Raw genomic sequence first — 12,670 nt, 5'->3', positions numbered from 1 at the left:
ATCATTTCTCTCAATATAGGGAGCACAGAGATGGTACTATGCAATTGAAGAGTTTATTTCTTAAATTTAATTCAGAGACAAATTCTTGCACTTGACTAAACTTTTGATACATGTTTAAGTAATTATCTTTTGAATTTTGTGTTATTATAAAATGCATTAAACTTGTTATTGTGAAGTTTGTTAGTATGTTGTTATTTTAGTATAAACTGCTTATTTTAGAGTTATTTAATTTCCCAGCTAGTATAGAGTAAGAATTTATTCAAGTTATGATATTTATTTATCATACACCTGTGCTAAATATTATCCCTTCAAGGTACACTAAAATTCCTACTTAAATTTCAACTAATATGCATAAAATTTGCATTTTACCATCAATGATGTTGTATATTTGAGAGTTCTGTGTCTAATGGTAAAATTTATCAAAGGTATAGTTAAAATTAAACAAGCCTGTAAAATAAAAATAACCTTAATTTTTTAACAATCATCTTTAAAGATAAAACAGCCCCAAATAAAAATTATTTGATGGAAGAAGCTCAAAACTGCTCAAAATCTTTTGAAATCTCTGTGAGTCTTCTCAGTAAATTTGCATCTGGTAATTTTCCCTTTACACAAAATTCTCACAATGTTCTGCAAATACTAGATCAATTTACTTCTGAAATAAATTTAACTACCAAAGTTGTATATAATTGGCATGACAATTGAAGGAAGTCACATTTTTAAGACATCCTACAATTTAGAGTTTATGATTCCTGGGGATTACTAGTGTAATTGTATCTGAGTTTGTTTTGCATATATGTGTGTGGAAATTTTATGAGAAATACCTATTTATATAAAGAAATCTATTAATATAACCACAGCTGTGAATATAAGGATACTATATTGTCTTTGATGAATATAATTAATTTAATAATATTTCTGGCATGATAATGCAAAAATGTTATGAATTTCTATCTGAGTTAACTTTATTTGTTTATCAGTACTACATTTTCAGAGTTATGCCTACAATAAACATATCATGACTCAATCACCAGGAGTCTCACACACCTAAACTTCCTACAAAGTGGGACATAATGGTAGAAATATATCATTCAAGATTTCTACCTGTCTTCCATAGATAGCCATAAAGTAGTTCAGAGACTGCCATGTCCAAAAACAGCACTCTAGTTTTTTTCTTTTTGTTTTTTTAATCAAAATTTACAAGCAGCATATGCTTCAGGAAACCAAATAGCATGGAAAACCCCTCACTAAGATGAGTCAAATTGTTAACAGCATTGTATTTTTCAAAAACAAGTGTGCCCCTTATAAAGATAATTTTCTGTGGAAATACTTCCAGCTAAACTTTAATGAATGGAAAGAGCATGAACAAAGAATGAGATCAAAGGGCATTGGCAATTGCCCTGTTCAAATATCTTTACTCATAGATTCCTTGGGTCACATTTTAAAAGTCCATTTCTGCCTGTAAGTTCAAATGATTTTTAATATCCCATTTATCTTTCAAGATGCAGTCATAAGCTTTGACACATATGAACAAAACATGATATCATCAAAAGCTATGACAAAGTTTTTCTACCTAGGAAGGAAATGGAGAGAAACACTCTTATGGAAGGACACAGATACAATAAGTGATTAAGACATGGGTAATAGAAAAATGTAGCAATTTATACTGACGAGGGACTAGAGAGATGACTCACCACATAAAACAAGGTCACTGCAAAAACCATGAAAATACAAATATCCCTTTCTCTCAGTCAGTATTAATGACTACTGATTTTTGTCACTAGCTGCAGTTCTGCCTTCCTGCTGGAGAGGATAAAGTCTTGGATAGATGGCTCAGCATTTAATAGCACTTGCTGTACTTGCAGAGGGATACAGTTTGGTTCCTAATACCCACACGGTGGCTCACAAATGTCTGTAACTCCAGTTACAGAGGATCTGACTCCCTCTTTTGATCTATGCATGCAGCAGACACATACATAGTATATAAATATGCATGCAGGCAAAATACTCATACACATAAAATAAAAATAAATAAATCTCAAAAATATATAAATGACATTTTTGTGGAGCACTATGGGGAAACATCAATGGAAATTTGGTTTTGTTATCTTTGGTCAGAAAACTGTATGACTAATATTTTTACTTTTATTTCATGAATAATTTAGGTCAGCATCTTGGATATAGTATACATTAGAACATTAAATATAATTATATCATGTTAGAACCAGATACTACCATGTATAATTATACAATTCAAAGAATGCCATTATGACACTAATGAAGATAAAAATCAAACTTGTTACTTTCTTAAATACAAATATAGAAATCTCATTTACTTAAATTATACATCTTATATGATCAAATCAGTTTTCACCCTCTGTTCTAAACTGTTATATTTTGGTTTGAAAATGTCTATAAATCTTGCTTTTCCACTTTTTTATGCTGTTCTCAAAAATGCTTTCTTTTTCACTATCATTGTTGACTATATTGATAAACTCTATAATCTTTATATACAATTTTTACTTCCAGGTGGCCTCATGAATAGTTATGGAATAAAATCTTAATAAAGGCACTTAAGCTTCTGCTTTGAAAAATGATATTTTCAACCATAGCAAGGAGCTCTAACACAAGCCAAAAACAACAACAATCTGCTTCAAGTCATGATAGATTAACTGGAACTACACTTATTCTCCTAAAATAAACTATGAAACTGATCGAAATATATGCCATTAGAAGTTTTAGAAACATGTCAAAGGGCAACAGAGACTAAGATCCAAGATACCAGGAAGCGAAGAGATGATTCCTATAACCATGCTGATTGTGACCCAGAGAAGTACTTTGCAGACCATTGATATGTAGAGAGGGAAAACAAAACAAAAACAAGGACAAAAAACAACCAAATAAACAAAAAAGAAGCAGATCAAAACAATAGTTCCTTGAAGAGAGAGACACAAAAGTTAGAATGTGAGAAACAACCGGAACTGGGTTTAACTGAAAATAGTTTCTGTTGCTAATATTATCCATGTAGCAAAACAATGTGAGATAAAGAAAATAATGAATGAAAGTAGAAGCAGTATACCAAGCATGTCTGAAAAACAGATAGGAGAATCTTAAGTGTATAGTTATGGAATTCCTGTGGGAGCAAGGTAAAATTACATTCCAGAAAAAAGGCTAATGTAGGAACAGAGTAAAGACTATGCTAGAACCACTCTGGCAAAGCTTAAAGGTGATAATCAAGTTGTTGCATAAGTAATTGAACTGCCTCTAAATAAAGCTCTCAAAAAAGTAAAATTTACTTATAGTGAATATCTATAGAGAAGGGCAAACACAAAACATTAAAATGTCACATTTTTATTGGAACATTTGCAAAAAGGAGACAGAAGACAGAGTCATTGAACAACTGCATATATATATATATATATATATATATATATATATATATATATTATATATTCTTCATATATGAAGGCAAAAGTACCTTGTCCAGCAAAAAAAAAATGTGAAGAGAAATAGTGACACCAAATATTCATCAAAAGAAAGTACTAGAAAATTTTCAAACAGAATAAAATAACTTAAAAATAACAAGTTTATGGATGAACCAACAATATTATTTAATTAAAAATATTTTTCCTTAGTATATCTTTGGCAAGTGTCTATAGTAGTAGACTTCCACATGACTCTTTCTAAAGGTCTTTAGTATATTTCCTTCTTCACATTGCCCTAACCAAGATCCAGAAAGATAAATGACACCTTTTTTCTCTTACTTGTAGACGTTAGCTTCAAAGCTTCAGATATGTGTGTTCCATTGGAATACCCACAGAAGCCAAGAAAATATAAAGCTGGCATCGAGGTGATTTTTGAAATTCTTTATGAGATAACTGAACATTAAAAATAAAATTATATCAAGCAATTTTGACATTTGTAACATTTGTTGAAGTGTTAAATAGAGTCCTACAATGATATCTTATTATGTATTACTATGGGGTAAGAATATTTAAATTATGTGTTTTACTCTACAGCATGCATGTAGTATGATGGAAAAATAAAAAGCTTCCAAAACCAACTATATTAGTAACTATATTAAATAAAAACAGTGCAAATATTCCAATAAAACAATTGCAATATATTTTCAAAAGGACCTAACAATAAACAAACAAATGGTATAAGCATTTTTTTATGATTTTTGAATATTTTTTAAAGTTTCAAGTTTTTTAAAGGCATGAAGAAAGACAGCACTATACAAACTCTCTTCATAAATCAAACAGAACCGCTGGTCAACATCAAATGAAGTAGATCTCAGCACAAAAATAACTGGGAAAGGAATTACTTCCTAATAATACGTCATTTCAACCAAAGCATATAACAATGTATAAGTACTTAATTACAGAGCTTTGAAATATATGTAGAAAGCCTTATAGAATAATAGGTAAATCCCAAATTCTTATCATAAATATCAGAATTCCTTTTTTGCGCACAGTAATAATAGAGGGAAAATTAGGAAGGCTACAGAAGGCTTAAGAAACACAATGAATCTATGTGTCTAAATTAAAATTTTATGGCACACCTACTCAACAAGAGAGCTTATATTTTGTTCAAGTTCACATGAAATATCCATAAATTGAGCCATAAAATTCCAATTAATTACTAAGTAGTAGAATCATAAAGACAATATTCTCTAACTACAATTGAATTAAATTATAGATCAATAACATAAATATATTTCCAGTCACGCATAGCTTCATCAACAGAAAGCCAAAACTTTTATGGGCTTCAAGTGTCAGAGGACAGAGCTGGAAGCAAGAACAATAGCTGGAAATTAGACATTAGTCCCTTAATAGCAAGAAAACCAATTACAGAGATAGTGAGATAAAATACTTCCCAAATCATAAAATGACTGTAACAGTATCTATGTTCTGTAGAGAAGTTGGAAGGGCCAAATTACAAAAGATTGTGGAAGGCCTTGAGAATATAGCGGAAGAATACTCTATTAATACATGTAATTTTTGTTTTACGTATCAGTAAAAATAATTTTTAAGTAATGAAATCAAATAGAGCAGCACTTCAAAAACTTAGAAGACAGAGCCAATGAGAGGGTTCATCAGGTAAGGCACATGTAAATCTCGACAACTTGAGTTCAATCCCCAGTAAACTTACATGGTAAAAGAAAAGACCTGACTCCCACAATTTGTCCTCTGATCTCCATCCTTGTCTATGCAGTGACAGTGCATAGATCCGCACAGACACACACACACCATATAATGAAATGAAAAATAGAAATAGCAAAAGATGTGTGTTGCAATATAACATCAGTAATAAAATCTAGTTTAAGAGAAAGAACACAATTACAGCAAGATAAAAAAAACAATGAACAACAACAAAAAGCAACTCTGCATCCATAAATGATTAAAAATTTCTCATTAAAAAATAGAAGTGAAGGGAACTGATTCCACCTAATGAAAATAAAACACAAAAATATTTTCAGCTAATAATTAATTCTTTCCTTTTAAGATGAAAAACTAAGAGATTGATTCTCAGGAAAATAAACACAAAACATGATTGAAAGAAATCAAAACCTATAGAGATATGGTAGTAGGGAAAACTTCATTGTGATTTCTTCTCAACACAGCCAGGGTGGCTATCAGCAATAAGCAAACATTACCAAATGTTAACAATGCTGCAGGGATAAAGGAACCTTTGATAACCACAAGTGGCAATGTAAATTAGTAAAGCCACTATGGAAGTCAGGTACCTCAAGAATCTAGAATTACCATGTGTTCTAGCTATGACACTCCTAGATAAATACTTGAAGGACTCTAAGGAATACCACCACATCAATTATTATTGCACCACTATCCATAGTACCCACAATACAGAACCACTGTAGATGTCCCTCACCCAATGAATTGGAAACGGAAATATGGTAGATACAAAATGGATTTGTATTGAGGCACAAAGAAAAATAAAATTATGTAATTTTGAAGATAATGAATGGAACTAGAAATCATTATGTTAAGAAAAATAAGCTGGATTCAGCATCTATAATGCTGTCCTGCCTATGTGATATATTGTATTGGTACAATGGTAAAACAAACATTGTGGGAGTAACCAATCACTCTCTGATTGCACTTAAGGCCTATACCAGCAGAAGGAACCTATGCAAGGAACTTTGTTTGTCATGTACTTGAGCCTAAAAAGAAAATGAGCCTATGGGAAAACCATCTTAGATGTTTTACTAAGGAACCTAGCAAGAAAATGACTCAATAATATTTTACTCTACCCATAGATCAATGTGTCGCTTAGCTATCTTCAGAGAAGCTTTCCTTTACTGTAGATGGTAACTAACACAGAGAACCACAAATGGACAATATGCAGAGAATGAGACATTTTGGAGCATTCAATCTTAAAATGTGATAAATTCATCAACCCCCCACCCTTACCCCAGGGATCACGGAGATATTCAAAAGAGGAGGCAGAAAGATCTTTAAGAGTCAGAGAGGATGAATGACTCCTAGGAAACAGTGTCTTTCAGACGCAAGAAGACTGATATGCATATTAACTTACAGAGATTGTGGCAGCATGCAAAGAGCTAGCACACAGTCAAGACAGATGGGTCCCTGTGCTGAGAAGAGGAAGTACACATAAGTTCCCACCACCAACCTATCTCTATCTCCATTTGTGAACCACTTGCAAAGGAAATGAAGTTTTCTTCAATGGACTCTCATTGGTTACATTAACCACACTTAAGAGTAGGTCCCATGATTAGCAATATATGACCAAAGAAAAAAGGAAATCAATGGTATTTTTATAGAATTTTCATCTCATTGTTCTGTTTGGGCATTTTTTGACATACTGGTCTTTTGCTTCTATATGATGGTTTCCAATTTTGTGTGTGTGCATGCACATATGTGTGTATTTCTTGTTTGTTTTCTTGTATTTTTCTAATTTTTAATTTTAAAAATTTTGTTGGCTGTTTTATTTTCATGTTTGCTTGTTTTCTAATGATAGACACCAAGAAAGGGTGTGGATCTGGGTGGCTGGGAAGAAGGGAGGATCTGGAATGGGGTGGGCAAAGGGAAATCATAATCAGAATAGATTTTATAAAAATTCAATTTCAATTAAAATTAAAAATAAAAGATATGCGTAATGTGTCATTGTTATATGCAGCATATATGCATTTATATGAAAGTGAAAATATTTAGGAAGAAGATGGGCATTAATGTGACAGAAGAGTAGAAAAGAGGGTAAAGAAGAGGGGTGAGTAAGAGAAAAGAGCAATGATACAGCAATAGTTAGATATAATGAAACATGTTTTGTACAACGTATTACTTATTTTCTTAATGCTATGACTAAATACATGACAAAGAGAAAGTTAATGAAGGAATGATCATTTTGGCTTGCATTTTCAGGGTATACACTCTGCCATGGGAAGAAAGTCAAGGTAATGGGAGCTTATCACAACTAGTCATATTTTATCCAGTCATGGAGCAGAGATAGATAAATGCCAATGCTAACTTTATCCTTTACATTCAGTCCACACCATGGCCTAAGGGATGGTTCTGCCTACCTTAAAGTAGGTCTTCACATCTCAGTAAACCTAATCTAGGTAACTTTTTGTAGACATTCCCAGAGGCTTAGTCTACTCAGTGGTTCTATAGACTGTCAAGTTACAATCGACATTAATCATCACATCCAATAATTAAAAAATAATGAAGGTATGATGCAATGAGCATATTGTTTAAAATATTCAATATTGTTAAGGTGTCAATCATCCTACTCAGAGAGGACATCAGAGTCTTTTCAATACGTGCATTGAAACAATCAAGTAGATATTCATTTAGTAAAACTCAATGAGCATGAATTCATGCCATACATGAAAATTACTCTGAACTGGCTCATACACCTGAACACAAAAACTAATGCTATCAGTCTTTGAGAGCAGGAGTAGACTAATATATGCTCCATGTCTCATTTGGTCCTGTGGTATAATGATGGGGAATGTACTATATAAGTTCATCTTTTTGATTATTGAATAAAATAATGTTTAGCCAATGAGACAGCAAGTTAGACAGGACTAGGAGTCAAAGAGGATTCTGGGAAATGTAGTAGAGAAGTGGTGATCCAGGCAGGAAGTGACATAGCAAGGAGACTCATATTTAAGCAAAGGAAACAGGAAGTGTTCCCGTTTCCCCCTTCGCCTCCTCCAGCGGCATGATGTGAGCCACCAGCAAGAGAGGGCGCCAACAAAAGGCATCCTCTATAAGATAAGTCTTATAAAATATATAGGTTTATGATCATTAAGACTGAGCTAACAGATGAGGAATCCTAGTCATTGGCCAAGCAGCATTTGAACCTAATACAAGTTTCTGTGTATTAATTTGGGCCCTAACTCAGGCAGCGGCTGGCGTAAAGTGCACACGTGGCGGTGGGGCTCGGCGGCTTTTGGCGGAAAGATTTATTGTAACTGGTATATATTGGCGCAGCAAAATAACTGAAGATATTATTTTATTTTTGCATCTTTTGAGGAGAGCATGAGGGAAAGGCATGCAACATAAGCCTCAAAACCTAAACTATTTGATATGAACACATTTATAGGGAAAATTTTTCCAAGGACTACATAAAATACAGCAAAAGACTTCTCTTCAATGAAGAAATAGGTAATGGGTTCATGTATAGCAATTAAAAAGGATGTCATAAAACAAAACACAATAAACTGTGGATCATAAAACTTAAAAATTAATTTTAATTCTTTACCTTCCTGGAAAAAATAAAAACACATATCACAGATTGGAAAAAAAAGTCATCATTGACATAGCTATCAGAAAACTTGCAGTTAGAATACAGAAATACTACTTACAGCTCAATACCCAATTCATTGGAAAGATACTTTGCAAGAGGAGGTGGAACAATTCCAACCATTGCACATCATCATTTGGAATGTCAAAATGCTTAGCATAACTTTAAAACTAATTCAATTGGCTACATACAGATTTGGAGAAAATTGTTCACGATAGGAACACAAAAAGAATGTCTTGAGTTGTAGACCTATCATATATTTTTATTATCATGATATCAATTCTGACACAGACATGCCAAATTTATTAAACTCTCACAGTGAAAATATCTTATTTATGTAAATCATATTGCTATAGTGTTTTTTAAACATATTTCTCAGGAAGAAATCTAAGTGAAAGTTGCAAATTGCTATGTAGAGTATATACCATGGATTGTCTATTTAATAGCTATTATTCTTTGATGCTTGTATCACTGCTTAATACTGAATGTTACTACTCCAATGTGTGACTCCGGAGTAATTCATAAATACCTTGAGTTCATCTCTGTCATCTTATTATGGTAAATGTTTGGCTCCAGTATGAACACGTGATTCATTTTTGGCCAATAAGACATAAATAAAGATCTACAGGTGCTTATGATAATGAAATACTTCTCTATTTCCATCCTGTGACCATGAAGAAAAACAGACCAAGAGCAATGTTGTCTCATTAAAGACTTAAGAGCAAGAAACAGAAAGAACTAGAATCCTTAATGATGTCATTGAACCAATTAAATGACTTACATGGGGTATATCTGTTTTGAACTTTTAACTGAAGTAGTAAATTTCTTCATTCTTTAAAGCACTTCTATTTAGTTTTTCCGTTAATTGGAAAAACTGAATGTATAATCACTGATAATTGCTTTTCTACCAAAGTCTTTATAAGGAACTCACTAAGAAATCCAAGGAAATTCAATGGCCAGAGGTTTTCACTCAGCAAAGAAATAAATTCAACATGCTATTAAAAAGTTAAGAATAGAAGGTAAACTACCATTAAGGATCCAGAGTATACTAATCTTGAATAGGCTGCACTTGAGATAAAATAGCATAAATGAAAAGAAAAACAATGATTTATACTGATTGTAAGCTTGACAGGATCTATGATCACATAACAGACGCATATTTGGGGTATGACTCTGAAGGATTTTTATATTAAGTTGACTGAAGTGGGAAGAACCATCCTAACTGCCAAACTTAATAAAAGGAGAAAGAGCTGAGTTCCAGTATTTCTCCCCTTTCTTCTTCCTGACTCTGCATACATTGTTCCTCAGCCATGTTTTCAGTACATGGAATTCCTCTTAAATGGTGAGCTAAAAAAAAGCCCTTCTATAATTAAAGCTTTGATGGGTATTTTGGTACAGTAACAGGACAAGTAACCAATATAGAAAATCGGTCCCAGAATGAGAGCCACTGATGTGATACACATGACAATGTGGTTCCTTGGCCTTTGTCAGAACATGTTCAAAATAATGACTCAGTGAACAGTGCCTTGGAGAACTGTGAGGAAGACTCCAGGAAAAAGGCAAAGGGCCTTTTACCTCAGGTGAATTTTGTTCCCTGGATTGTTCTTAGTTGTGATTTCATGCGCCTGTGACAAACATTTACATTCAATTTGTAAGACATGTTGATACTTGTTGGATGTCAGAACATAGCTATGGAACCCAATCTGGTGAAAGGATATGCTGAATGTTGTCCTCAGTGTACCCTGAATCTGGATATGGCCTTCTGCCTGCTTTTTTGCTTTCCCAAATATACTCTATAATACTGCCAGGCAATTGTGTTTAAATTGCTCTGTCTTAAGAAAGTCTGACAAAGGGCTATTGTGTTAGTATTTAGTATGTGCTTACTGACCTTTATTTACTTGTTTTTCTGACCACATTTTTCTGAATTCCAACGACCTTCCTTGGGTCATTGCTCTTTGTTATATTCATATGTAAAAGCACACAGAAACTGAAGTGAAGTTGTCTATGGCATTAGACTGGAGTCTTCCCCATTCTTTCAGGTCCTCAGATCTCAGGTCCAGCAGACAATATCTATATAGTTGATGGAAGTCAACAGGTCTTTAGAAATGGTTGGCAGGAGGAAGGGAAAGAGTTTAGTATGAATGAGAAAAGCCCTTGAATACGTAATAGGAACTTCCTGGACCATTCTGATGGGAGATTGGAAGGAAGACAATGTTGTAAAAAACATGGACAGTGGAAGTCCAAATTTCATAAAGGTACAAAGACAGTATTTATATCTATGCTAGAGGTCACTCTATGTTCTGACAAAGAATTAGACTGCATTCTGGCCTTGTCGTAATAATTTGATTGAGGGTAAACTAAAAGATAATAGGCTTATTTGTTTGGCAGAGGAAATTTTGAGACAGCATAGCATTTAAGCTGTGCAACAACTACTGCTCCATGTCATTCAGAAACCATAGTGAGAGAAGGATGACAAAGATATGAAGAATTAAAGTCTATTAAGCAAAGTTGTATGAGAAAAATTAAAATTGCATTCAAGGAGGGTAAGGTTGAAAGAGTATCTCTAATGATTAAAAAGAAATTTTATTCTCTTCATTTTAAGATATATATTAAATGTGCTAAGCTAAACTTTATAAATTGTTTTAATCAACTCTTCATTTCATTTTGCACATTCAGTCACAAAAGTTTTAATTTAAAAAAAAATTTATAACCACATAGCTCATGACAATATTTTTCTTAATGTTAGGCTACACATATGATAATGCTAATGTAAAATCTGATTGAACTGAAAATTCCTGCTGCCTATTGCTAAATTCTCATAACAAAGTGTATTATTGACACATTTGTGGGGATGATGGTGTAAACAAGCCCATTGTACTTCAAACTATATAAAAATGTAGCATATTTAATTATATGTACTTAAAAATACTATATAATGGTGACAAATATGTTACTAGTTTACATGTATAAAATATTATACCTTTTATTAATATTTTATAGAATACTCCTGTTCACAAAAATGTTTACTGAATGACAACAAGTATTTCATTTGTCTTATATTAATGTATCTTTTGATTGTATTATATTATCTTGGACTGTGTTTCATTTAATTACATATTCTTTTGTTCAACATGGCCTGAGGGACAACACACTCTCTCCTCTCTCTCTCTCTCTCTATATATATATATATATATATATATATATATATATATATGTGTGTGTGTGTGTGTGTGTGTGTGTGTGTGTGTGTGTGTGTGTGTGTGTGTGTGTAGAAATTATATAGTCTTGGTATGAGTAAGCTATACCATTCAAGTTTGTGTAAGTACACTCATATCATGCTCACACAATGAAAAATTTGGATGACAATTTTTCTTAAGTTATCATGCTCATTAATTTAGGTCTCTATAAACAATGTGAATCTCCTCTAGCACTTATGAAGATTTAGATGTGCTACATTATAATTGTAATCCTTTTTTTCAAATACTCCTTTAAGTACACATAAAGTTTCTATACCTCTTTTCCAAATTTAGAAATGGAGAATGTCATAAGCAACAACAAAACAGTGATTCATACTGGTGTATTTCATAGAAATTCCCAAAAGAAACTGGAAAAGGAATTAGAATCAGAATTCATTTACAGAATAATCTTTGGTCTTTTTAATCAGACAACAAAATTCATTTCTTTCCAGAAGAGAAAAGAAATGAAAGCATGTAATACATTGAAAATCAGGGTTAGTTGATTTACAAATGTGAAAAATATACTGGGCTATTTCTGACATTTATCTCAAAAAGAAAAAGAGACCTTGTGCCTTGTCCCCTTCTCAAGGGGACCATGTATGTCTCTCTTAGGGTCCTCCTTGTTTACTAGCTTCTCTGGCAGT

The sequence above is a fragment of the Cricetulus griseus genome, chromosome X (genome assembly GCF_003668045.3).
Source record: "Cricetulus griseus strain 17A/GY chromosome X, alternate assembly CriGri-PICRH-1.0, whole genome shotgun sequence".
Classification (NCBI taxonomy): Eukaryota; Metazoa; Chordata; class Mammalia; order Rodentia; family Cricetidae; genus Cricetulus; species Cricetulus griseus.
The sequence above is the reverse complement of the archived record's forward strand: the minus strand, read 5'-3'. Positions refer to the sequence as shown.